Source organism: Pelodiscus sinensis, chromosome 24 (assembly GCF_049634645.1).
Source record: "Pelodiscus sinensis isolate JC-2024 chromosome 24, ASM4963464v1, whole genome shotgun sequence".
Classification (NCBI taxonomy): Eukaryota; Metazoa; Chordata; order Testudines; family Trionychidae; genus Pelodiscus; species Pelodiscus sinensis.
The window spans coordinates 24,270,456-24,297,928 of NC_134734.1; the positions used below are offsets into that span (position 1 = coordinate 24,270,456).

Here is a 27,473-nt window from a genome sequence, read left to right on the forward strand (position 1 = left end):
GCAAAGCATCCTGCCTCTTCAATGACATAATAGGACACTGAAAGGGGGAAAGGAGATTTAGCCATTTCACATCAACATTTTACTGAAGGGCAAAAGAGCTTTATTCTGAAATACTGGAGCAGAGCTATAGACTCCTCCTTTGAACGCATGAGCATTGACATTCCTATAGAAGACCAGGCCTCTCTCCAACCGTGGCCAGTATCAAATGTTTCCCAGGGAGGTGCAAAGAATGCAGCCAAACACAGATCTAGAATTGCCCACCCCTACAGGCACTTTTCCATTATACCCTGTTAATCCAATCAGACCCCATTATGGGATGATACCAGGAAACAAAAGTGTATATCTCCCCGCCAAACTTGAAGAAATGCAACCGATCCATCTGCATCGCTATTTCCTTCAGTGTGCTGCAAACACCATTGTGTCTGCATCATAAATTCAAAGCTGCTGAGGAATAAATTTGAGCCTTGAACCCCCAGATCACAAGCTTCATTGGGAACAAAAGCTCCAATGTCACCATTCTTCCTCTCTGCAATATCTACTTCATTTCTGTTCCTTTTTAAAAATAAAATTGGAAGGCCAAGCAATTCTTCTTCTTTGAATCCAGTGAGAGCTTTTCATGCCATGATCCAGCTCCAACATGACTGGGCCTGGGTGAAATCAGCAAATATTCCAGTGATCTCACTTCTGGTTTCAGCCATGACAACCTCCCTGCTAAGGAGCCATTCACTTTGGATCCCTGACGGGAGAAGATCCAAAGAGCTCAAAGTAAAGAAATTAAATACCAGAAGACCGATAGTCAGTTGTAGGATAAATGCAAATTTCAAATAATGAAGAAAAGTACAAAAAAGGGTCTTAATAAAGAGGAGTGAAAGACAACAGAGTAGCAAGAGTAAATTTTGATGTTTCCATGAAGGCCCATCTCTTATTCCTCACTCCAAAGGAATGTATTCTTCTCAGGTTTCTCACTTCTTTAGAGCAACCAGAGCTCTGGACAATGGAATCCACAAGGCATTTTTTAAATTACGTGTTATTCCGGGACAGTCATGATGAAAACAAAACTCAATGAAAGCTGAAGGTCAGAGCTTCTCCCGTATGCCGCTGTTGTTACAAAGTTAAAAGGCAGGAAGAAGTTGTCCATATTCAAGGATAGAAGACAACCTATCTGGATTCTAATTGACACTAAATTCTTTTCACACTTGTCTAACACTGGAGAGAGGCATTAATATCAATACATGTGTACGCACCATTCACCTTAGGGCTCCTGTTCTATTTGAATTTAATAGGGGAATATTTTCCTGGAATTAGATGCCCCCAAAGTGTAGATTTGATGAATTTACACATCAGCAATGTTCCAGAGACTTCTGTGAGGTTCCATGGTATAAAATTGAGGGAAAGCATCCTTACTGCTCAGGTTAATAGAAATGGCTTTGGGGCTCTGTTTTCCACTGTCAAACTCATTCTAATTATGTCTGAAAAGCTTTCTGTCGGAGACGGGTCTTGCAGAAGGCTCTTGGTTGGTCAAATTTGGAAGGACTCCAGTCCTGAGTGCTTGAAATGCTCAGATTATAGGGAGTCTCAGCTAATCCTCTAGGAATGTTGCAATTAGAGCAGCCGTGCCTCTGTTTGCCTCTGCGGCAATTCAGGTGAAGGCCAGACAGAGAATGACGCCTCATGCCAGACAATAACCTGAAAACCACTGGACACTTCCCATTCGCCACTTCAAATATGTCCCACACCCGAGAGGGCCTCTTAGAGACGCTCATCCTGGCTTTTGTCTTACTTGGTTTTGGCGACTTTTGGGGAACTTTGGCGTGAAACATTGTACGAGGGAAGCACAAACCCGGGTCAATTATAATCGATTGTTTTGTAATGTACTGTAACTCCCTTTATTTGCATGCGTTGGCTCAGTCATGTATATGGTACCAAAGCATTTCCCATTAGAATTCAATCTGGAGAGTATTATTCCTGCAACGCACATCAACAAACTTGGAGTAGCCACACCTGAAATCCCTTTGGACAATGGCTATCCTCACCCATAAAGGTGGCTGTTTACAGATCCGGAAGAATCCCGTACCGAAATGTGGGTATGAGCCGTTAGAGAGGTGAGTGGCTGGTGCATCCCATCGATTTCGCTGGACACTGAATAGGGGCAGGTGGAGGTGCAGAGAACAGTCCAACAGGTACACTCCAAACAAAGTTTTCACTAACCTGCCTTGGACAAGGCTCCTTTCTCCAGTTTGAAGTTGCTGGAGCTGTGCTGTTTTGAAGTCATAGAATCATAGAATACCAGGACTGGAAGGGACCTCGAGAGGTCATCGATTTCAGTCCCCTGCCCTCATAGCAGGACCAAATACTGTCTAGACCATCTCTGATAGACATTTATCTAACCTACTCTTAAATATCTTCAGAGATGGAGATTGCACAACCTCCCTGGGCAATTTATTCCAGTGTTTCACCACCCTGACAGTTAGGAACCTTTTCCTAATGTCCAACCTAAACCTCCCTTGCTGCAGTTTAAGCCCATTGCTTCTTGTTCTATCCTCAGAGGCCAAGATGAACAAGTTTTCTCCCTCCTCCTTATGACACCCTTTTAGATACCTGAAAACTGCTACCATGTCCCCCCTCAATCTTCTCTTTTCTAAACTAAACAAACCCAGTTCTTTCAGCCTTCCTTCATCGGTCATGTTCTCTAGACCTTTAATCATTCTTGTTGCTCTTCTCTGGGCCTTCTCCAATTTCTCCACATCCTTCTTGAAATGCGTTGCCCAGAACTGGACACAATACTCCAACTGAGACGTGCCCAGTGCAGAGTAGAGTGGAAGAATGACTTCTCGTGTTTTGCTCATAACACACCTGTTAATGCATCCCAGAATCAGGTTTGCTTTTTTTGCAACAGCATCACACTGCTGACTCATATTTAGCTTGTGGTCCACTACAACCCCTAAATCCCTTTCTGCCGTACTCCTTCCCAGACAGTCGCTTCCCATTCTATATGTATGAAACTGATTGTTCCTTCCTAAGTGGAGCACTTTGCATTTGTCTTTATTAAACTTCATCCTATTGACCTCCGACCATTTCTCCAGTTTGTCCAGATCATCGCTCAACATCGCCCCTTCTACTTTAAAGTAGATATAAAAGGGAAATGCAAAGGGGCACTGAATGAAAAGGAGAGCGCCCCCATTTCAGTGGCTGAGAATTGCAAAGTGAATCCTACGACGACATTTTTGACCTTGACATACATTTTTAAATTGAACTGAATCATCTACTCCCAGTAAAAAGTTATTACTATGATAATAATACCTCTCCTTGGCCGTATAAAACTTGCTGAGTGGTTGTGAAGGGCTTTGAAACTCTTAGATTAAAGGAAGCCTCAGACAATCCACCAGGAAAGTTATGATTACTCCTGTTTGAAACAGGCCAGAGACATGTTAAGGAAAAGGTCAAAGAGTCAAAAAAAGAGCAATGGATGGGACTCCTCATGCCAAATGATAATCTCAATCTCCTGAACACTCCTGGATACAAGATATGGCCCGTTGTACCTCCCTACACCGGAACTCTCTGGTCTGGGAACAGCTGTGGTCCAGCAGGACCCTGGACATTTCTGGCCCAAAGAGCTGAGGGGCAGGGAGGTCAGTGATGGCCTTGGAGCAGGGGTTCAGGCAATGTGGTGAGCTCCGGTGGTGTAGCCAGGAGCGCCACAGAAGGGAGCTCATGCAGTGCAGCTGAGAGTCCCGGGGCTGAGGGGTCCAGTCAGGACTGGCAGCAAAGCTGGCTCAAGGCGGGGGTGCGGGTGAGCGGGGGATGGCAGCTGGGGCCAGAAGCAGAGCCAGAAGGTACTTGGGAGGCCGGTTCACCTGGTTCTGCAAATTCCCTCTTTCAGGACCAGTCAGGTCCCAGGCGTGCTGGACCACAGAGGTCCAACCTGTAGAGACTAGATTCATCACTTCCAAATATTTAATTAACCGGAGAGTGACACTTGCAGAGGCCGACTCTCAATATGGTTATGTCTTGTTTTCATTGTCTTTTGCTGCTGAACTTTTGGGTGAAACATCATCTCTTCTAAACAGGAACAATGATCAACTGTGTAGAGTCTTGCAAATAAACATATATATATAATTTTCTGGGAACGTGAAAGTGCCCTCCTGGGGTAAATCAGCCCAGTTGCTTCAACTTCAAAGACGTTCAAGGCGTCAAAATCTAAGGAAGACATTTCTGCCTTCTCTCCTGGATATAGAACACACTCCTGGAGTGGAGTTTACATTTCAAACAACATTAGGATTCTTGCAGGAACGTTTTTTTTTTCCTGCAGTGTGTCCTATGGCCAGTCAAAACCTTTCTACAAGGATGCACCTACACTTCAGGGCTTAACTCAAAATAAGCTATGCAAATTGAGCTATGTCAATTGCATATATTATTTTGAAATAGAGCACTGCTCCTCCAACTTCCCTTACTCCTTATACAATGAGGGTTACAAGAGTTGGAGTAAGAAATCCTCCAGCTCGACAGTATTTTGACACTATTTAGAACTGCCTGCTGTGTAGACGTAGATTAAGTTAATTCAGAATAGCTCTAGTTATTTTGAAATAGTGTTGCTGTGTAGACATATCCCAAAAGAGCACTGCTTTTCTTCACTCCCCACCATCCCTTCTCTTGACCTAAGGGCACAGCTGCACCAAGCAGCCCTTTGAGACAGCACTGATGACACGAGTGGAGGTCCAATGTGAGTTCAAGGTTTCATCACAGTAGGGTGAAATTGACACTGGGCAGAGGGCCATCACAAAGGCCCATGCTCATGCTGTGCCCTGGTTCGAAGGTGAACTTCAAGGTCCTGCCAGGAATGATTGCGATTCATTTCAAAGGGAGCTGGCTCTGACTTGTTGAGATGAAGGACGTGAGAGTTCAGAGAAGCAGCTCTTGGCTTCTCATCAAATTTGGACAGAACTGTTCAGTGTCCCACACAGACCTACATGGACTGAAAGGACCAACAAGGATTTCTGCTCCTGAAAGCCAGTTCTGAAGCACCTCTGAATCACCTTGACATTCATTCTCATTGCACCACCCTGAAACTCAGTGGAATGACAAGAGAAATACTAAATGCAAGGTGCACGTCACTCCCTTTGAGGTTGGGATTATCCCACTAATCTCAAGCCCTGAGAACACTGCTCCATCCCGAGGAGGAGTTACCGAGGTAATCACGTTTCTTTGGTAACTAATTGGGACCTTCTGCAAAAAAATGCATTACTAATCCCTCTAGGCAGTCCTAGAAACGGTATAAAAGCACTCACAAGTAGGACTCTTCTAAACACTTCTCCGGACTTCAACTCCTCAGTGCACTGGGTAAGTCCAATGTGACTCGATCTCTTTCTAACCAAAGAGAAGCCCTACTATTTCATCCTGAGTCTTGCACAGACCCCCAGTTATTTTTATCAGGGACAAGGGGGTTCTTCCATAACTTTCTTGTAGATGCTGGGGGAAGCTAACGGGGAGAAATTATAGGAACATCATATGCAATTGGAGATAATATTTCCTCATAGCTAGAAACAGAATTAGGACATTTATAGTCTTTTAACTAACTTTAGCAAATCCCTTAGCCATTTCTCCCTTAGCTAATTTAGGTAGAATTGTTGCCATGTTAATACATATAGGGCCAATTCAAGGGTCTTCCACATTACACCCCAGTATTGGGGATAGGAGAATCATGAAACTGATGTGGTATGATTCAGTCTAGGAATTTCAATATTCTTAGAAGCAGACATGCCCATTGAAGAGGTTTCTCCTCAGACGGTAGAATTTAACGTCACTCCAGTCTGGTCACTAAACCTGAACTTATGTTACCCCAGCTGAAGATCTTGCTGTCAGTAAGTTATATGGAGAAAAGAAAAGTTTCTGTTCATTCATCAACCATTCTCGGTGACGCTGAAGGTTGGGAAAACCAAAGATCCACGCGCTGATACTGGCTTGCACTGGATTGTACTGGTCTGAGGGTGACTTCTCAAAAGAAAGGAAAGGCTTAGTGTGATCTCAGCCATGTTCTCTTTGAGAAGGGTCTAAAATGGACACAGGCCCCTAGATGCCCATCACAGAAAGAACAGGACGGGTTTCAGGTGGCATTTTCCAGATAAAGTAATTTAGAAGAGTTCAAAGGGACCAGTTGGGAGAGAAGTTGAGTGTGAGTGGGATAAGAACCTAGAAAGAGGAAATAGGAACAAAATCGCTATGGACACACATAGGAATACAGTATTCTCATCCTTTCTCGCTTGTGACCTGCAGACCTCACTGTCATAGTAACCAACCTTTGACACCATTCTTCCGCTCACACGTGTACCTTTTCTTTATACTATTCCCTGTTGTGTGTTTCAGGTTTGCCCCCATCACAGAAAGATGTCTTGTTCCAGCCTGTGCCATCTAGGAGGTGGGGTGGCCCAGCCCAGGAGAGTTTCTGGCGTGGTCAGAAGTCACTGGTGTGGTATCTTGGCAAATATCTTGCTCTGTCCCACAATGACAACTGTGCAGTGGCGGGCATGTGCTCCCCTTGTGTGATGTGCTGGCTCTGTGCAGACTCAGAGAGCCCCCAAGACAGCCCCCCAACATCAGAAAAAAGGGGGAAGGCTTTATTACCAAACAAAGGGCAGTAGTAGTTGACAGCAGACTCTACTGACACACTCCGCATATGGACTGTCCCTCAGAATGGTGGGACTATCCATTAATCTCTAGACCAGATGAAGACAGCTGCTCCAAGACACATCTTTATACACAGGTACGAACAAATTAGACATCACTTCTGGTGCGTCAGTGTGGCTGTTATTTCAGCCCCAGTGCTGAACCTGGGTCGGTATGTCTGTGTCGGGAGGAGAGGGTTGGTACTAAGTTGTTTCTTAATGGGGTGTAGTTACAATCCCGCCAGACTGTGCTCACAGCAGGTGCCTGGCACCAATCAGTTTTTCTGTCCTATCTGTGCTCTCTGGACCACGTTCGGTGAGCAGCCCTGCCTCTGGCTAACAGCTTAACTTTGCTTTATTTAATAAGGGTATGTCTACACTACCACCCTAGTTTGAACTAGGGTGGTTAATGTAGGCAACCGGAGTTGCAAATGAAGCCCGGGATTTGAATTTCCCAGGCTTCATTTGCATCTCGCCGGGCGCCGCCATTTTTAAATGTCCGCTAGTGCGGACTCCGTGCCACGTGGCTACACGCGGCATGGACTAGGGTAGTTCGGGCAGTGCAACGCTTGTCGGATAGAGTAGTACTTTGCCAGATTTTGAATAATTTGTCCAGTAATGGGATGTAATGGTTTAGAAGTCTCTTTGCCACTGTGATGGCATCGGCTTTCCTACAGGAATAAGCTTCTACCCATCCCAGAAACAAGCAGACAATAACCAACACGTATTCAAAGGATAGGCATTTAGGCAATTGAATAAAGTCCATTTGTAAATTCAGGAATGGCCCTAAAGGCAGAGGTCTGGTTGCCGGAACTGTCTTTACAGCTTTACCCAAGTTGTGGGCTTGGCAGACAGGGCAAGCCAGACAGTGATCTTGGGCTGCTTGGGAGAATTTGGGAGCAAACCAATTTTGTTTTAGAGTTGCTACCATCCCCCCTTTGCCAACGTGCGACAATCCGTGGAGCACGGAGGCAAGGTGAGGTAGCAAGACCACTGGGGCAACAATGCGGCCATCAGAGCTGCGCCACAAGTGGTCTGGGTGCAGGGTGCACCCTGCCAGTCTCCACCCCTGCTTTTCCGATTCTGGGGCTTGGTCTTGCAGGAGGGCCAGTTCCCAAAGGGATGGCGTAGGAGATGGTGACGGTAGGAGAGAAGGGTACAATGCTTCAGCCCGAGGAGGACATAGGGCGGCTGCCTTAGCAGCCCGATCGGCCATGTCATTCCCTATTGCAACTTCATTAGAAGAAGAGGAATGAGCTTCACAGTTAACAACAGCAACAGCCGAGGGTAACAATACAGCATCAAGCAAAGCAGCTACATAAGGTCCATTCTTTATAGAGTGGCCAGAGGAGGTAAGAAAACCTCGCTGCTTCCATAGTGTGCCAAAATCACGAACTTCACCAAAGGCTCACCGGGAGTCTGTGTAAATAGTAGCAGAAGCTCCCGCAGCGATATGACAGGCGCGAGTAAGAGCCATAAGCTCTGCCACCTGTGCAGAAGAAACGGCAGGTAGAGTAGAGGATTCCACTATATCCCAGACAGTACAAACCGCGTAGCCTGCTACTAAAACTCCACTAGAATTATAAAAGCAAGAACCATCTGCATAAAGCACAAAATCAGGGTCATGCAAGGGGGTTTCCGAAAGATCAGGTCGAGGAGAAGCGATTGCCTGAACAACTTGCAAACAGTCATGCGGCTCCCCCTCGTGGGGTGCAGGGAGCAGTGTAGCAGGATTTAAAGAGGCACAACGAACCACAGAAACATTAGGAGAGGCGAAAAGGAGCCGTTCATATTTAACAAGACGGGCATTAGAAAGGTGCTGGGTTTTCCCTTTCAAGAGCAACACTGACACTGAATGAGGAACAGCCAATGTTAAGGGAAATTGTAAAACCAAAGGCTCCGCTGCAACCGCACGCAGGCAGGAAGGGAAAGAAGCTGCCACAGGGTCAAGAGAAGTGCTATAATAAGCAAGAATTCTGCATCCGTGAGAAGCAGGTAAATTAAATGAACACTAGAAGATGCCAAGAAGCAAGAAAAAATATCCAGCAAAGTGCATTTCATTTCGTGAGCTAGAGCAAGATCTCAGTGATTGGGTTGTTGAATTGGAGACTGATTCAGCATTTGAAAGAATTTAAGACTTTAAATAAGTGCATTAATGTGATTTGAGACATTAAAACATGGACTGTAATTTTGACAGTGCGTAGATACATATTTGTTCAGTTATTACAACAGGCTTTTTGTTCGATTGCATTACAATAAATCTACTAAAACTTGTGCATTTCTTCTGATTCCAACTTTTTGAATACAGCAGTTTGCAGCACGGTCATTTCCCAGCTCGTCAGGGCAAACTGCTGGTGTGCTGGGACGTTTGTGTCCACAGAGCATCTGCAAGCATGGAGCCTGTCATCTCCCGGTCGCTGCCGTTCACCGTTCTGGGTCAACAGGAGTAGCGGGAAGTGGCAGCCAGCGTATCACTTAGCCTGCGCTGCTTCTTCAGTTCTCATTGGCTGGGAACAGAATTGACCAGAACCGGTCCCAAAACCAATTCCTGAAGAGCCCCATCTGTGTTGCATTTCCCTAGTTTATTGATAAGAAGTTCATACAAGATTGTGTCAAATGCTTTACTAAAGTACAGGATTCCCAGATCCACCGTTTCTCCCTATCTTCAAGGCTGAGCTAATTTTGTGCCTTTGCCTTTCTAATTTTGCCCATACATATTTGTGTTATTTGTTTGCATTCATCCTTTGTACTTTGACCTGATTTCTGCTTTTATAAAATTCATTTTTTATTTTTAGATCATTCAAGATCTCCTGGGTAAGCCAGGGTGGTTTCTTGTGAGACTTAGTTTGATTTTGCATCCTTAATAATGTCCCTTTGAATAACTGCCGACTGTCTAAAACTGTTTTTCTTCTTAGCCTTGCTTCCCATGGGATCTTACATAATAGCAAACTCAGAGAGCACGTGTCTGCCATTTTGAAATCTATTGTCTTTATTTTGTTTTTCTCCCTTCTACCCTTTCTTGGAATTGTGAACTCCATCACTGCATCAACACTTTCATCCAAGCTGCCTTCCTCTTTCAAATTCTCAACCAGATCCTCACTATTTGTTAAAATCCAATCTAGGACAGCTTCCCAACAATAGCTTTCTCCACCTTCTGAAATAAAACTTTGTCTCTAATGCGTCCAAGAACTTGTTGGATAATCTGTGTCCTGCTGTCTTAAATTCCCAATGGGTGTCTGAATAGCTGAAGTCCCCCATTGCCACTAGGTCCTGTGCTTTGGATGATTTTGTTAGTTTTTTTTTTTTTAAAAAAGCCTCATCCACCTCTTCTACCTGGTTAGGTGGTCTGTATTAGAACCTACTGTAGCATCACACTTACTGTTTTACTGCTTTTAACCTTAGCCAGAAACTCTCCACAGGTCTGTCTCCTCCGTCCATCTCAATCTCAACCCAAGTGTATATACTTGTAATATATGAGGCAACATCTCCTCTCTTTTTCCCCCACCTAACCTTTCTGAGCAAGTTGCATCCTTCTATACCAATATTTCAGTCATGTGTACCACCCCACCAAGTCTCTGTGATACCAGCTATGTCACAGAATCAGAAACCACGAGGACTGGAAGGGACTTTGAGAGGTCATGAAGTCCAGTCCCCTGCCCTCATGGCAGAACCCAGCACCGTCTAGACCATCCCTGACAGGTGTCTGTCCAACCTGCTCTTAAATATCTCTGGAGAGAGGGATTCCACAACCTCTCCAGGCAACTTATTCCAGTGTTTCACCACCCTGACAGGAAGGAAGTTTTTCCTAATGTCCAACCTAAACCTCACTTGCTGCAGTTTAAGCCCCTTGCTTCTTGTCCTACCCTCACAGGTCAGTGTGAACAATTTTTCTCCCTTTGCCTTGTGACACCCTTTTAGATACTTGAAGACGGCTGTCATGTCATAATTGATTATGTACTAGCATTTCAAGTTCTTCCTGCTTATTCCCCACACATCCTGTATTTGCATACAGACAACTAAGATACTGATTTGATTTTACCCCCCAGTTCTGCCTTGTTTCTCCTTGCTATTACAGCCCACGCTTCCTCCAATTTTTCACCCATCTCCCAGGGCTCCATGTTTTTCACTTACCTGTGGGCTTTGGTCACCTGCCCCATAAAATCTAGTTGAAAGCCCTGTAATCCTCCTGGGCTACATTAGCCAGTCTGTGTCCAAATACTCTCTTCCCCTTCCTTGAGACGTGATCTCCATCACTGCCGAGTAGTCCTTCTTTCTGGAATAGTCAAATCCTTCCTGCAACACCCTCTTTGCAGCCAGGCATTCACCTCCAGGATGCCCTGTCTCTGCCTGGACAAGAGATGTAGAAAGAGGAAATAAAAAAAGGATCAGATCCTTAGCCCTCAATTTGGGGGCTAAGTCCATTCCTCCTCTCCCCTCTTGGACCCAACGTAGACTGACTACAACAGTAACTGATCTTCAGAGCCAAACTTGTACCTCCTCTTACTATTTACTCTACTCCCCGTTGTGTGCTTCAGGTTGACCTTCATCGCAGAGAGAGGTCTTGTGCCAGCCTATGCTATCCAGACAGGAGGTTGACCCGGCCTAAACCTCTTATTGGAAGCTGTAACGAGCCATGAATTAGGCACTGTCCTGACTCTGAAATGCTGATGAGACCCTCATCAGTTGTGGTAACCTTGCCAGTACCAATTGTCAGCTGTTTCACGCAGCATAATGCGAGGGGAGCTAGAGGAGCACCTGTCGTCAGAGCTGGCTATAGGAGTTTGGGTGGGATTATATGACTATGGAGGCCATTACAGAGGACTGGGAGGCATAGTGGGATTTGGTGGTCACATGGGGAGTGTGTGGTTATGGGGAATGTTACAGTTAGGGGAAATATGTGGCTGCCTGGGTCACTATGGTTATGGGGGAATGCATGGTTCCGGGATACCCTCCCACGGATACTTCAGTGGAAGCTGTGCACCATGTTAAATCCAGCAGGAACATCTCTCAGGGTATGTCTACTCTACCACCCTAGTTCGAACTAGTTCGAGGTGTACCGGTAGTTCGAATTAGAAAGCCTAATTCGAACTACCTACTCTGTGCCGCGTGTAGCCGCGGGCACGGGGTCCGCACTACCAGGGATTTAAAAATGGCGGCGCCCGGCAAGATGAAAATGAAGCCTGGGATATTTAAACCCCAGGCTTCATTTGCAACTTTGAATGACTACATTAACCACCCTAGTTCGAACTAGGCTGGTAGTGTAGACATACCCTCAGAAAAGAAACAGTCAGGCAATGAACTCAGGCTGCATATTCACAGCCGATCTCTTCGGCATGGATTTCAGCACGGCAGCAGCGGAATTCAAAGCGAGCTTTGTCTGCTCAGCACCTTTGCATGATGGGCACATCTCCAGTGTTATGCTCCTTCTGCCAATGCTGTTCCAGCGATGTGCTGCTCCTCCCTGTCCCATGGGGACTCGCTGCGTGTTGCTCAGCCTGTTTGCGCTCACCTCAAATGTGAATTAAAGAATGACCTTAACCTTGGCATCAGTCACCTTTATTATCACTTTACATCACTTTATGGGGGAGAAAGTGACCTTGCTGCTCAGGGAAATCAGGCCCTTCCAGCGATACATACCCTGTCCTTGCCATCTACATGTAACTATTTCAGGAAAGATGTGGAGACATTGGGGAAGGTCCAGAGAAGAGCAACAATAACGATGAAAGGCCTAGAGAACATGAGCAAGGAGGGCAGGCTGAAGGAACTGGGCTTGTTTAGTTTGGAGAGGAGAAGACTGAGAGGGGACATGAGAACAGTTTTCAAGCACCTAAAAGGGTGTCACAAGGAGGGAGAAAAATTGTTCAGTTTGGTGTCTGAGGACAGGACAAGAAGCAAGGGGCTTAAACTGCAGCAAGGGAGGTTCAGGTTGGACATTAGGAAAAACTTCCTGCCTGTCAGGGTGGTGAAACACTGGGATAAGTTGCCCAGGGAGGTTGTGGAATCTCCATCCCTGGAGATATTTAAGAGCAGGTTAGACAGACACCTGTCAGCGATGATCTAAACTGGGGTGGGCAATCATTTTTTGCCGGGGCCTCACAGGAAGGAGAGGGACATCAAGTGGATGGGGTGGGGCACCAAGAGAAGGGGCAGAGCCAAGATACTTCTGGGCTCCCCACCCCCGGACTATGAATGGTCTGGGTATGAGGGAGTGCCTTTGCCCCAACCCCTCCCCCCACGCTTCCCTTAGGTGCCCATGTCACTAGCGTGGGAGGAAACTTCCCGCGCTCCCCTGCCCCTATGCCAAAGAGGGCCTGGGGACGGGGAGTGCATGAAGCCTCCTCCGCTCTGTCCCTGCCCTGTGAGCAGTGTGCGGTGCTTTTAAGTGCTGCATGCTCCTGGCAGAATGGGGGGAGGCTTTGTGTGCTCCCCCACCCCCAGGCGCTAATTGGCCCAGGGGCAGGGGAGCAGCAGGGCTGGATCCAGCCGGTGGAGGCCCTTTTGCCCACCCCAATCTAGACCGTGTTGGGTCCTGCCGTGAGGGCAGGGACTGGACTCGACGCCCTCGCGAGGTCCCTTCCAGTCCTAGTGTTCTATGATAGCATCTCACTTTGACCTTTCCTGTAGCAGAGGTACTACAAAGAAGCTGCCTCGTCTTCTGTTTCAGATTTTCTTTCCATCGCTGCCTATGAACTGGGGTAAATCACTTTGAAATGGTTGAAAGGGGCACTTGATTATTCAACTATGCAGCAGCAGCAAAGGAAAAAACATCTGGTCTGAAACGCATCTCAACAGAGTGGGTCATCACTCACAATTCTTTCTGAAAATCATTTCTTTCTGTACTAGATAAGCTTCGCATTAAAATCCAGGCTGCATCGTAATATCAGTCTTGTGCTTTTCCTCGTTGTTCCATCCTGGGAAATTCAACCACGTAGGCTCTTTGTTCCTAATTTTGCAATGGTGGAGATAAGCTGAAAAGATTTAGGGAAACAGAGAAGAAATAATTGAGCTTCATTCTGAGATTTTGGATGTCAATGCACCAATGACACACAGCTAAACCCATCTTCCTTCTGGGGTGTGTTTCAGGTTGACCTCCATCGCAGAACGATGTCCCGCTCCAGCCTGTGCTATTCAGAATACGGCGTGGCCTGGCCCACTCCAGGTTCTGCAACCTATAAGGAACCGTGCGTCGTGCAATGCCCTGACTCCGTTACAACGATCAAACCAGCACCGGTTGTCATTAGAAAACCAGGCGCTATGATGATCACTCACCCTCAGCAGTGCTCAGTGGGTCCTGCAGAAACTCCTCTGGCCGGAGCCGGCAATGGGGTCTCATTTGGTTTTGGTGGGTGATGCGGGCATGGAGGCCTTTACGGAGATTGGTGTGGTTCAGGGGGGTTGGGTGGCTATGGGAGCGGTTACGGTTATGGAGGACTATATGGTTACCCACCCCCTTACGGCTCTAGGGGAACATGTGGCACCGGGGTATCTTGTGGTAGGTCCCTCAGTGGAAGCTGCACACCATGCTAGACACAGCAGGAATAGCCATGGCAAAAGGAAAGACCAGGGAATGGCCAGCAAACTGTAGATTCCCATACTGATTTCAGAAGTGCTGTGCCAGCCTGGCTCCAGTTGAGCTCAATGCGAGCTAGGTCTGCCCAGCACCTTCGTCTCACAGACCTATTTCGAATGTTCTGCTTCTCAACTCTTTCTGCCAGTCCTTCCCCAGCCACATTCTTCTTCGCTCAGTCAAATGTAGTCTCATTTGGAAGTACACTCAGGGGCTACGTCTAGACTGGCATGGTTTCCCGGAAATGCTTTTAACGGAAACGTTTTCCTTTAAAAGTAATTGCGGAAAAGAGTGTCTAGATTGGCACGGACGCTTTTCCGCACTTTTTGTGGAAAAGCGTCCATGCCAATCTAGATGCGCTTTTGCGCAAAAAAGCCCCGATTGCCATTTTCGCGATCGGGACTTTTTTGCGCAAAACAAATCTGAGCTGTCTACACTGGCCCTTTTGTGCAAAAGTTGTGGGCAAAAGGGACTTTTGCCCGAACGGGAGCAGCATAGTATTTCCGCAAGAAGCACTGATTTCAGACAGTAGGAAGTCAGTGCTTTTGCGGAAATTCAAGTGGCCAGTGTAGACAGCTGGCAAGTTTTTCTGGAAAAGCGGCTGATTTTCCGGAAAAACTGGCCAGTCTAGACACAGCCAGGCTGTTTGCATGAAACCTGCAGTGTGAAGTGAAGAGGGATTTTAAAGCAGACATCAGTGAGATGTATTATGTCTTTAAATCCCTTTACGGAGGACCAGCTGGTCTTACTGTCCAGGAGAATTAAGCTCTGTAGGTTGCAACTTCCCATTTATACACAGCTTCGAAATCTCACTTTGAACTTCGCTGTGGCAGATTTTGAACAGAGAAGCTGCATTGGCCTCTGCTTCTATATTTTCTTGGTCTCATTACTTAGTAACTAGGATTAAATGGGTCAACTGAAATAGTTGAAATGGGATTTCTTTGTCAAACTCTGCAGCGGTAGCAAAGTAAAAGGAACGGCTTGTCTGAAATGCATCCCGGGACCCTGGGATGATTGTTCATTGCTGGTTTTGAAGCACTAGAAATACTTGGGTTTTTGCTGTATTATTTCTTTCTGTAACTGTAACTGCAAATTGTATTTGTATTAAATCTATGCTGCATCATAATATTGGCCTCCTAGTTCTGCTTCTTATGCTTCTTCACACTGGCTGAAATTCGTCCAAGGAGTGGAGGCCTCTCCAGGCATGTGCGAAGTTTCTCTGTGCAGGGTTGTACTTTCCTCCTGGCATTACCTGTTTAGCAAAGAGTCTTTTCCTGCAAAGTCTCACATAAATGTTCATTGTAACGGGGTAAGTTTTCCCAAAGGCAGCAGCCAGGGGCGGGGGTGTGGATGTCAGGTGAGAGCCAGTAGGAGCACCTGCGTGCACCAGCTCCTGCAGAGCCAACTGCCTCTGCGTGTTTTCAGGGTTACACATTTACTCAAGTGTTAACATCCCTACGCTCAAGGGCAAATTTCAGTGTGAAAGCCCCGACAGGATCCGCTTTCCCCCTGTGGGTCCAGAAGCAAGGTCCAGGTGCAAGGGAGCTGGGGGTAATTTCGGTGCAGCTGCAGCTGGTCGGAGCTCAATGGAGAAGGCTTCGGGGAGGGGTTTATTGGGGTGGTGCAGGGAGTCGAGGCTTGTCAGGGTGTGGGTTTGATGGGCCTGTTCAATAGAGGAGCCCCAGCTGCTGTTGAGGGGATGCTGCATGCTGGGCTCCTGCTTCCCCCCATCTCTTCTTCCACTGCCAGTGTGTGTTCCCCTTCCAATGCCCCTTCCCCACGGCTCCATCGCCTCCTCAGCCCACTGCCCCCTCATGGCCCCTGCCCAGGCCCTTGCTGGGTACAAAATCCAGGCTGGGTTCCCTCACAGAAAAGGAGGCAAAACCCAGCACTAGGCCCCAGCCGTCCAGCTGCAGAGTCCTTGGATCTGAGCAGAATCTTCTTTTCCCCCTCCCCCAACTAGGCAGCTCCGTATTCACAGGAATGGGGGGGGGGATAGTATGTGACCTCACACCCTGTATCCCCCCCCCTTCACGCTATCTGGGAGCATCACCGTCTCTGCACCGGCCCCTTCCCCGGCCCAGCGACCGTCCATTATGTACAAACCAAAGCTGTTTGTGAAAAGGGCAAGAATCTGTGAGGAAAATGAGGAGAGAAGGGAAAGGGAAAGGGAAAGGGGAAAGGGGAAAGGGGAAAGGGAAGGGGACAAGGGGCGCCACCCCGTGGGCATGGAGCTGGCCACACACAGTGGTCTCTGGGATGCAAGGGAGGTTCAGTCTCTTCACACAGCCCAGGGCTCCTGCCAGGCACTGGCTGTGCTGTGGCGATACCGCGGGCCAGGCAGCCGCTCCAGCGATGACCACATGCCCTCCGGCGCTAGGCGGCAGGACCCGTCTCCCTGGTACTGGGGTTCACGCCCCCCCCCCAGCCTGCCTGTACCAGGGCCTCTGCCCAGGGTCCCCATCTCGTTTTCCTCGGTGCCTCATCACCTTCCCTCCAGCTCAGGCCCTGCCCTGCCTCCACCCACTCTGTGCCGCCCCCTGCCCACCCATCGTTCCCACAAGACCCTTCTCCGACCCATGGAGCCTGGGAGATTACCGGGGGAACCCAGTGCCAGCAGCAGGGTCAGGCCCTCCCCTGCACTCACTGGGGGTGGCAGGAAGTAGAGACCTGGCCCCAGCTGGCTCCAGCCATGTCGCCCACGGCAGGGGGCTTGGAGGAAGGGTTAGGGTCCCCCCTGCTCAATGGCTTGCAGCCACCGCCGGGGAGTGCAGGGTGGGCCCGATCCCTGCTGCTGGCTCCAGGTCCCCTGCTAGTCTGTGGGGCCACCCTGTGGGCCCCCAACACGTGGGCCCAGCCGTTGTGTGGATGGGAACTCTCTGCTCACCGCTCTCGGCTCCGGTGCAGCCTGCTCCGCCCCCCCAGCCAGCCCTGGTGCGTGGGCTGCTGCACACTCCCCAGCCCACCTCTGGCTGCCGGGCCCCCACCACTCAGCCCGACTGTGGCTCAGTGTGCACAGAGGACGGGCCCCCGGCCTCCTGACCCCATCAACCGGCCTGATGTAGGGCTTTGGCGTCTCCCGCACTGGGCCTGCGGCCTGTCAGTCTCATCTGCTCGATTCCTCCCCCGGCCCCCTCTCTTGCTACAAGGAATGGCCGAGGAAAACAACCCCCTCCCCCAGAGTTCTCACACTAAGGCCCTTGGCTGCCTCTGGCGCCTGCTCCCGCAATGGCCCCCTCAGCTTGAGCTGGAGAAAACAGCCTCAGAGCCAGAACGGAGCAGCTCCTGCCCTTTCTCCCGGCCCACTCTCCGCTGTCCTGCAGCCTCAGGTTCGACACGCACGAGCACAGACATGGGGGGCTAAGCACCAGGAAGGGCAGCGAGCTATTGAAGCTAGAGGACGATGTTGTCTCAGGCCAGCGATGCCAGCAGTCTGCACATGAGGTTTCTAGCCACCAGAGGGGTGAGGGGTGAACAGCCTCCCCCAGCAAGTGGGAGAGACGAGGGCAAATAACTAATTAGCCGTGAGAGAGCTGGACACGTTTCGGGGGGGTCGGACGGGCTTGCTTGCACAGTGGGCACGGGGCTCACTTCTGGTTTGTGTCTAATGCTCCTGCAGATCCTGCTTCACGCAGCCAGCCGCCTGCAGAGAGAAGGGGTTTCTCACCGCCCGAGGTTCCGTTTATTCTCCTTTTCTCTGACGCAGCGGGAGTGGCCGTGGCTGCAGGAGGGACATTGGCTGGGTAGGGCCAGGGCTCTGAGCTCTCTCTCTCTCTCAGGGGTATGGCTGGCTGGGTCTTGCTGCTGGGCTCAGGTTCTGACCAATTCCCATGTGAGGGGTGGGGTGGAGTGGGGAAGAATTTCCCACCAGGTCAGTCTGGCAGGAACCTTGGAGGTTTCATGCCCTCCCCGCAGCGGGTGGTGCAGGATTACCTGTGTGCATCTCACTTGGCTGATAAGGGCTCCACTCTCCAACTAGGGATGTAAAATCCTGGTGAATGAATTGTCTGGTTAAAGTGGGATCAAGGCTGGGGACCAGCTGCAGGCCAAGTGGATCAGCCCCCAACCCATGGGGCTCCCGCTCCAACCCCATGCTGGGGCTGGCTGCCAACTCCTAACCTGGACTGGGGCTGCTGTTGCCTCCCAGTCCCTTCCAGAGCAGCCTCTGTCCACAGGGGGCTTGGGCTACCCACGGACAGAGGATGCTCCAGCTTTCACCAGTTCCCAGTTCATCATAACTAGTCAGCATTACCCAGTCAGGGTCTGTCTACACTACCCTGCTAGTTCGAACTAGCGGGGTAATGTATGCATACCGAACTTGCTAATGAAGCCCGGGATTTGAATTTCCCGGGCTTCATTAGCATAAAGCCGGCGCCGCCATTTTTAAAAGCCGGCTAGTGCAAACCCCGTGCCACGCGGCTACACGCGGCACGGGCTAGATAGTTCAAACTACGTAGCCATTCCGATCTATCTGTACGCCTCGTTCGGAATAAGTACGTAGTTCGAACTATCTAGTCCATGCCGCGTGTAGCCGTGCGGCACGGGGTTCGCACTAGCCGGCTTTTAAAAATGGCGGAGCCGGCTTTATGCTAATGAAGCCCGGGAAATTCAAATCCCGGGCTTCATTAGCAAGTTCGGTATGCATACATTACCCTGCTAGTTCGAACTAGCGGGGTAGTGTAGACATACCCTCAGAGTGAGGCTTACTGCTTAATTGGGTAGCTGGTTACCCTTTCCCATCCCTGTCTCCCCCTTAATTCTGCAGCTGGGCAGGGCGATAGGGGCTGCAAACAGGGAAGGTCTGTCTTTTCTCAGCATGACTTCACAGCGTTCATCCACAGTTGCACTATCCCTCGGTTTGCTCTTTAGCATTATTGACTCCGGGGGCATCTACACGGCAGTGTATTTCCAGAACACAGTACTTATATCCACACTGCCATTGAGGTCTTTTGACAGAAAGAGGAAAGAATGGAGGGGTTTTTCTGATGGCAGTAAACCTCATTCTATGAGGAAGAAGCATCCAGTGAGTGTTGACGCTACCTTTCGATAAAGCGCATCGCTTTTTTGTCGCGCTTTTGCTGTGTGGGCGCTCTCTTTCGAAATAAGCTTTTCCGGGAGCTTGCAGTCTAGGCGTAGCCTCAGAGCGCACTTGCCAGTCCCCGTCAGGGCTATGGACCCAGGGAGCTCTCTGCCCCATTCAGAGGCTAACGGGATGGCAGGGATGTCACGAGGGAAAGAGACACTCAAAGAACATCCCCCATTTGTATCCATTCCTGGCACGTTCCCAGACCTCCACCCTGGCACTGGAATTTTCACGCTGCCCTGTACCAGTCCTGCGGGCTGCACTGCAGCTCTGGAGAGAGCAAGCTGTGTGTTAACAGACATCACCAGGGGCTCAGGCAGGGGTGGCCCAAGTGATGTCCTGGGTGGATTTATCAGGACAAGGATGAAATATCGCTGGTGGCGAATACTGACGTATTGCAACGTCTTTGGGGATGTGTTTGACCAGGGCAAGTCCTTAGAGGTTAGATAGCTTGATTCCACCCTCGTCTTCAAGCTACTGTGTACTCTGTCCTTTGTGGTGGGCTCCGCAGGGCACAGCCTGGAACTGGGGTACCGCTGTCCCTTCTTCCTCTCCAGCCGGGGCTGTGCCTCCCAATCCTTTGCTAGTGACAAGCAGCAAATCCCTCTGGGAGCTGTTAGCACTCAGCACAACAGCAGATGGAGCCAGAGACCGAGCGCGACTGCATGTCGTCTCCTGCCATGCTCCTGTACTCAGGACCCCTGCCCAGGGACCCCTTTTGACCCTCCCCCTCAACTGACCAGCACCTTGCACACCCCTGCCCAGAACTCCCACCCGTAGATCCCCTCGCCCAGCACTGTCTTCGCAATCCCACCATGACAGCTGCACAGACCCCAGGCTGCCGAGGGGAGGCTGTATCAAAAACCACTAAGAATTCTATGCCCGGTATTTTAAAACTCTGCAAATTGTATTTGTCAAGAAATACACCTGGGCCCCCCAGCCTAGCACTGGGGAGCACAGAGATCACCCGGCAGCCTCACCCACCCCGCTCCGGCCCAGGGACGTGGCAGTGAGGCCGTGCGTGACCCCGACACAGCACAAGGGGCAGGCCCCTCTGCCCCAGAAACACCCAGGGGCCCTGCCCCCCAGCACCAGAAGCTCCAGACATGGGTGGGCAGGCTCAGCCGCCGGCAGGATGCCAATGCAGAGTGACTTTGTGGGGGGATAAGAGGGCTCCTGTGGGGGGCAGCCTGGGTGCAGGTGGCCTAAAAGGGGATCTGGATGCACAGGGACAATAGGAATCCACGGGGGAAGGGCGGGGACCAATGAAGATGGTTTTGGCAGGGGATACCTGGGTGCAGGGGTTTGGGGGCCCATCGGCCTTTCCCAGGGTCCCCATCTGGCTCTTCCAGGGGCTCACCACCAGGGCCAGCCCTAGGGGGAAGTGGGGTCACAGACAACCCCCACCCCAGGCCTGCCCCACTTCTTCCCACCCCTGTCTGCCCCCATTATCGCTCTTGCCCCAGGAGCGCTCCCTGCTGCAACGCAGCCCAGTGACTTACCGGGTGACAGCAGAAAGCAGAGCAAGCTGGCTTGGCGCTCAGCTGGCCTCCGACCTGGCTCGCCGAGGGCCTGGCTGCTGCTCCGTTCTGCTCCGGTGCCCAAGCTGGCCTCCAGCCTGGCTCAGGCTGCTGGGCCCCCTCAGCTCGGCCCCAGCTCCAGCAGCTGCTGGCACAGAGCGGGGCCCCCAGCCTGACGCCCTCGTTGCCCTGCCCGCCAGACCTGGAGCTTCGGCCTTCCCCCATGGGCCCTGCAGCCTGACTCCCCGTTGGCCCGTCCCTCGTTACTGGAGGGTGCCAACGAGCCCCCCAGGCAGGGTTCCCTGCCAGGCCCTCGGCTGCCTGCAACGGCTCCCCTCAGCGTGAACTGCAGAAAACAGCCACGGAGCCAGAACAGAGCAGCTCCTGCCCGGCTGCACCCTCCCACTCTCTCCTGTCCTGCGCCAGGCCTGCCTACGGGGGGAGGGGGGCAAAGTGGGCAATTGCCGGGGGGCTGGTGCTTCAAAGGGGCCTGGAGCTCCAGGCCTCTTGAGTTGCCATGGGAACACTGCCCTGCCCCTCCATGCGGGGCAGATGGGGGCCAGCGCTGCACTCCAGGTGGTGCTAAGGGCTGGCTGCCCCCTAGCCCTGCCCTATCCGGGGGTGTGGAGACCCCCCCACACACACCCCTTGCCCCCAGGACCGTGGTGGCTATCGGCTCCACTGCCTGTGGCCCTTGGCTCAGTTTCAACCCACATGAGCAACTGTCTGGTAGACCAATTCACCTCAGGAGCGGCCACAAGGCGCCTTTTGCCTACATCTGAACACCCCTTCACTAGCCTTGGGCGCTACCCGTGGGGATTGTAGCCCTCTTCCTCCCTCCCCCCAACACGAAGGAACCCCACACTCAAAATGGAGCCTGCCATCCGACACACATCTACACAGGGTCTGTCACAGAGGACGCATGAGCTTCACAGAGGCAACTTCCGCCCCGTGATCATCGAAACCCACCTTGAGGGGACTCATTTCTGATCTTCAAGCACAGACTATTTTGAGCAGGGAAATATTTGCAAGCGGGAAGTCGTTTGTCTCTTTCCTTCCTGTCCCTTCCAGCCTCTGTAGTTGGAAGATGGAGCCGGGTGAAAGTTTTTGCATTTTCTGTCCACCACGTCAATCAATGTCGGTCTGAAACAATTCAGCCGTATTCCTTAGAATATTGAATACCGTATTTTCTCTGACTGCTAAGCATGTGGGAAAGGGGGGAAGCCTGGGGTGTAAAAGACTCGTGGTTCTGCTCTTCCTTCTGAGAAGGCATTTCAAGTTAAGCATCTCATTTTTCAGAAGCCAGCCCTAACCACAGGGCCATGAGATATTCTCAGGGAGTTCTTTCTGTTGTTAAAAGGATGTACCCTGTCATGATTATGAGGGTTAGCCAGCAGCCTGGGGATTAAGGGGTTAACTACACCTAGCCAGGTGGAGTGACCAATAGGAATGTAGGTGGGACTTTTCAAACTGGGACAAAGGAATTTGGGTTTTTTTCTTTTCTCCCTTTTGTCTCTCTGAGAGTTCTCTGCAGCTACAGAGAGGGACAAGCATGTCTCTCTCTCTCTCCAAGACATCATTCTTCATTTTCTGTAAGTAGGGTAAAGTTTAGGTAGTTTCATTAGGTTTTATTGTGTTATGGATTGGGTATGGGATCTGAGATCTGGCTTAAAAGATGTTTTGGCTTTTCTTTGTAACTAAGTTCTAGGCCCATGGAGTTTCTCCATGGGCTCGTCTACACTGGCCCCTTTTCTGGAAGGGGCATGTAAATTTCACCAGTCATCGTAGGGAAATCCGCGGGGGATTTAAATATCCCCCGCGGCATTTAAATAAAAATGTCCGCCGCTTTTTTCCGGCTTTTAGAAAAGCCGGAAAAGAGCGTCTACACTGGCCCCGATCCTCCGGAAAAAGTGCCCTTTTCCGGAGGGTCTTATTCCTACTTTGAAGTTTTCCGTTAAAAGCATTTTCAGAACAGAGCATCTAGATTGGCACGGATGCTTTTCCACAAAAGCACTTTTTGCGGAAAAGCATCTGTGGCCAATCTAATGCACTTTTGAACAAAAAGCCCCAATCGCCATTTTTGTGATCAGGGCTTTTTTGCAGAAAACAAATCAGAGCTGCCTACACTGGCCCTTTTGCGCAAAACTTTTGTGCAAAAGGGACTTTTGCCTGAACGGGAGCAGCATAGTATTTCTGCAAGAAGCACTGATTTCTTATGGTAGGATGTCAGTGCCTTTGCGGAAATTCAAGCGGCCAGTGTAGACAGCTGGCAAGTTTTTTCGGAAAAGCGGCTGATTTTCCTGAAAAACTGGCCAGCCTAGACACAGCCTATATGTATGAGAGAGAGAAAGAACAAAAGAGAGAGCGAGAGAAAGGAGAGGGGGTGGGGGACTGACAGACAAAAGCAATATGGGAAATTTGACTTATCTAGAAATACACCCGGGAGTAAGCACCAGGAAGGGCAGCAAGCTATTGAAGCTAGAGGACGATGTTGTCACAGGCCAGCGATGCCAGCAGTCTGCACATGAGGTTTCTAGCCACCAGAGGGGTGAGGGGTGAACAGCCTCCCCCAGCGAGTGGGAGAGACGAGGGCAAATAACTAACTAGCCGTGAGAGAGCTGGACACGTTTCGGGGGGGTCGGACGGGCTTGCTTGGACAGTGGGCACGGGGCTCACTTCTGGTTTGTGTCTAATGCTCCTGCAGATCCTGCTTCACGCAGCCAGCCGCCTGCAGAGAGAAGGGGTTTCTCACCGCCCGAGGTTCCGTTTATTCTCCTTTTCTCTGACGCAGCGGGAGTGGCCGTGGCTGCAGGTGGGACATTGGCTGGGTAGGGCCAGGGCTCTGAGCTCTCTCTCTCAGGGGTGTGGCTGGCTGGGTCTTGCTCAGGTGCTCGGGATCTGACTGATTCACATCTGTGGGGTGAGCAAGGAATTTCCCCTCAAGCCAGAGGCTATGTCTACACTGCAGTTATTTTTTGGAAAACGGTACGCAAATTGCAAACTGCTATTTGTGTCCCTTTTCCGATTTTTTTTCGGAAGAGGCTTTTCCGACATTTGGCCCGTCTACACAGGGCCAAATGTGGGAAAAGCTTCCTCTTTTGGAAGAGCCCTTATTCCTCAGAAAACAAGGAATACAGGGCTTCCAAAAGAACGCATCCGCTTTTTCGCAAACTGATACGAAAGAGCAGACGTGTTCCCTACATGCAACAGAATTTTTCCAGGTTTGAAAAACTCTGTAGTATAGACATGGCCAGACTGGCAGGAACATTGGACGTTTCACTTTCCTCTATAGCAGGTGGGTGTAGGAACTGGCATAAGAACGGCCAGACTGGGTCAGACCAAAGGTCCATCAGCCCCAGTATCCTGTCTACCGACAGTGGTCAATGGCAGATGCCCCAGGGGGACAGAACACAACAGGTAATCCTCACATGATCCCTCTCCTGTCACCCATTTCCAGATAAACAGAGGCCAGGGACACCATTCTTACCCATCCTGACTAACAGCCATTGATGGACCTAACCTCCAGGAATTTATCTAGCTCTTTTTTGAACCCTGTTAAAGTCCTAGTTTTCACAACATCCTCTTGCAATGAGTTCCACAGGTTGACTGTGGAAGAAAAACTTTGTTGTAAACCTGCTGCCTATTAATTTAATTTGATGACACTCCTAGTTCTTTTATTGTGGGAATAAGTCAATAATTTTTCCTTATTCACTTTTTCCACACCAGTGAAGATTTTATAGACCTTGATCATATGCCCCCCAATCTCTCTTTTCTAAGCTGAAAAGTCCAAGACTTTTTAATCTCACTTCAATATAGGACCCCTTCCAAGCCCCTAAATCTTTTTTTTTGCCCTTTTCTGAACCTTTTCCAATGCCAATATATCTTTTTTGAGATGAGGCAGCCACATCTATACTCAGTATTCAAGATATGGGCATCCCATTGTTTTATATAGAGGCAATAAGATGTTCTCGGTATTATTTTCTGGGTTAAGTAGGTGCATCTCTATCATTTCCCTTCTATTGCAAGAGCCTTCGACGCTGCTGCTGTTCGCTGCTTGTAGTGCATAATAACCTGATTTCTCGTGGGCTGTGATAATTTGGTCTAACTTCCGTGGCTGGATTTAGCATGCCCATGCTGGGTGATAGTGTAACGTGATGTGTTGGGATCAGACTGGAAGATCTGATGGTTCCTTTTGCGCTTTAGATCTATGACTCTATAGCCATAGGGCATTCTGAGGCAGATGTCTACTGGGGCTATGTCACTTTGTATAAAATACGTCCATAGACGCTGAGGCCAGGTCTATATTATCCGGGAAGTTCGGCTTACGGAACACAACTGCAACTACATACAGACCATCGCTGGAGTTGACATCACAGCACCAAGCTCGGCTCAAGGGGTCACAGCGGTTAGCCAATGGGAGAAACACTCCCATGAATTTCCTTAAGTCCTCATGACAGTGAAGATTACCAGTGCTGACAGGGGCACCCTCAGCATTCGATTTAGTGAGTCTTTACTAGACCCGCTAAATCAAATACCAGAGGATTGACCGCTTGAACATCGATCTTCCCACAAGTGGAGGCGTGGCCTGAGGAAAAAGAAAGGGTGGAAATGGCTGTAACACCGGATAGGAGGGTACTCGCTGAGGAGGTGGGAGACAGACAAAACACTCAGCTCCCTACGGTGGCGCAGCGGCGGGTGGATCCCTGGAGCCTTCAAATTGCGGCCAGAGCCCCAGGCGGCACAGGCCAGGCAGCGCTACGGGCTGGGTGAGGGCTGCAGCAGCACAGTCTGTGTGATGCTGAGGAATGGTTGGTCCTAGGTCTGCCCCTGCTGGGAATACAGAGCCAGTACCCCCCCACCCCCCTGACGTCCCCATTACTCAGCGATAGAGCAATTCTATCATCCCCCTGGTTTCCCACATCCCACGCTGGTGTCTTCACCCCTGTGTTTGGCGGTAATAGGACAACTCCTCCTCACTCCACTTTGGGAATCGAGCCCGTCACTGCCTTTGCTTGTATTTGCAAGAGGTCTGCCGATGCAACGTGTCATTGACAGGAACACCGCTGTGGCTGACTTATTTCCTTGGCTGCCATTTTCCAGAAATTTCAACTCTTCTGCCTCCCCTCCCCCACACACAGAAGTTTCCAGAACTCCACGTGCATTGAACTGAAAAATGGGTCAGTCTCCCTGTATTTGTTGTCACCTCTCCCAGCCAGAACGGAAAATTCCACTCAGTAGTGTGGGTACTGAGACAGATTAGACCCCTGTACCAGAGCCGGGTCAGCGTTACTGACCATTTAAAAGGCCAGATTCTTCTTTCACAACAGGGCTTGTGTGGGACGGAAGGAATTCAGAGTCGTTCCTCTGCTCAATATCCATAGAAGTCTCTATCTCTAGCGATATATTTTCGACTCGGTGACCCCTCAAGCTATTTTCAAAGTGTCTGTCTGTGAGTCTGGTCGTTCAAGAACTCCTCCTAAACGCTAAGAGCTGGGGCCACCACATTTGGCACGTAGCTTCCTCCTCTCATAACAGCTCAAAGCCAGGCCAGGGTTTGGTTGTGCCCAGAAAATGGGAAGTGCTGGGAATGGGAGTGTTTTCCATGACGCGGAAAGGGAGGGGCTGCTGTTCGGAAGGACATGATGAGAGTGGCCACTGGGGGCAGCGAGCGGAGGGGAGAGTCACCCCGGGGAGCAGCTGCACCACCAAGAGAATGGCCAGTAGGGTTGGGCGCAGCCATCTTGCCTGCCACCAGACTGGGTAAGGACCCTCCCGTACCAAACCCCTCCTCCCCCCGACATGGGCCACAGTGCTGGATGGGAGAAGAGAAGGCCCCTGGTGGCCAAATGTGGGGAGTCTGGGGGCAGACAGAAGGCCCCTCATGGTCGGATGGGCGGAGGTTGGGGGCAAGAAAACCCCTACCGACTGGGGGGGAAGGGGAAAGAGAAACCCCCTGACAGATAGGAGCCCCCCATCCTGAGTCCCTTCTCACCCCCTAACCCTCACTCCTGTACCCCTCACAGCCCCAGACTCCTGCCCTGCCCCACCCCCACTCCTCCATATCCCCAAGGCCCTACTCTAACTCCTGTACCTCCCACACCTCCGGCCTCCTGCCCTGAAGGACTCAGGCAGAGCCAGGTAGGCCTTCTGTAAATAATAAAGGACAAAGGAAAATCAAAGGCCCATGCTGTGATGCACTAACATTTTTAATGAGACTGAGAAGGGGGGATAAAGTTGCAGGATAAAACAATGCAGAGTATAAAGACAATAAAGAATTCAGAAGTGGCCGCGCCCAGTCATCCACTCCCAGGTGGTGCGTGTTCTGTGGTGCAGCTGCCATGTTTGACAACCAGGTCCCATTTCCAACCTCTGAAACGGACAGAGAACTGAGCTGGGGGAGCCATGAGAGTGCACGTCTGAGGTGCAGGAGGACAGAACAAAACGCCATCGACCGCTGTGATTTCCAGAAGGCCGACACACTCATGCCCAGCATGGATTTCTGTTGCTCAGCCCTTCCGAAAGCCACATCCGCACGGTCAGGTGCCAAACCTGAAGGGGGGTTCCAAAGAGGATAGAGAAAGGTGGCAGGTGGCAGAACGAGGAGCAATGGTCTCAAGTTGCAGTGGGGGAGGTTTAGGTTGGAT

General features: G+C 50.3%; 1 long non-coding RNA gene across 1 annotated transcript; it reads left to right on the plus strand.

Moving 5' to 3' along the window:
• Positions 1-4,809: 4,809 nt before the first annotated feature.
• LOC142819527 (uncharacterized) lies at positions 4,810-16,248 on the plus strand. Its single transcript, XR_012897447.1, has 3 exons — positions 4,810-5,337; positions 6,361-6,757; positions 13,743-16,248. It is a non-coding gene; the product is annotated as an uncharacterized LOC142819527 (long non-coding RNA).
• Positions 16,249-27,473: the final 11,225 nt, after the last annotated feature.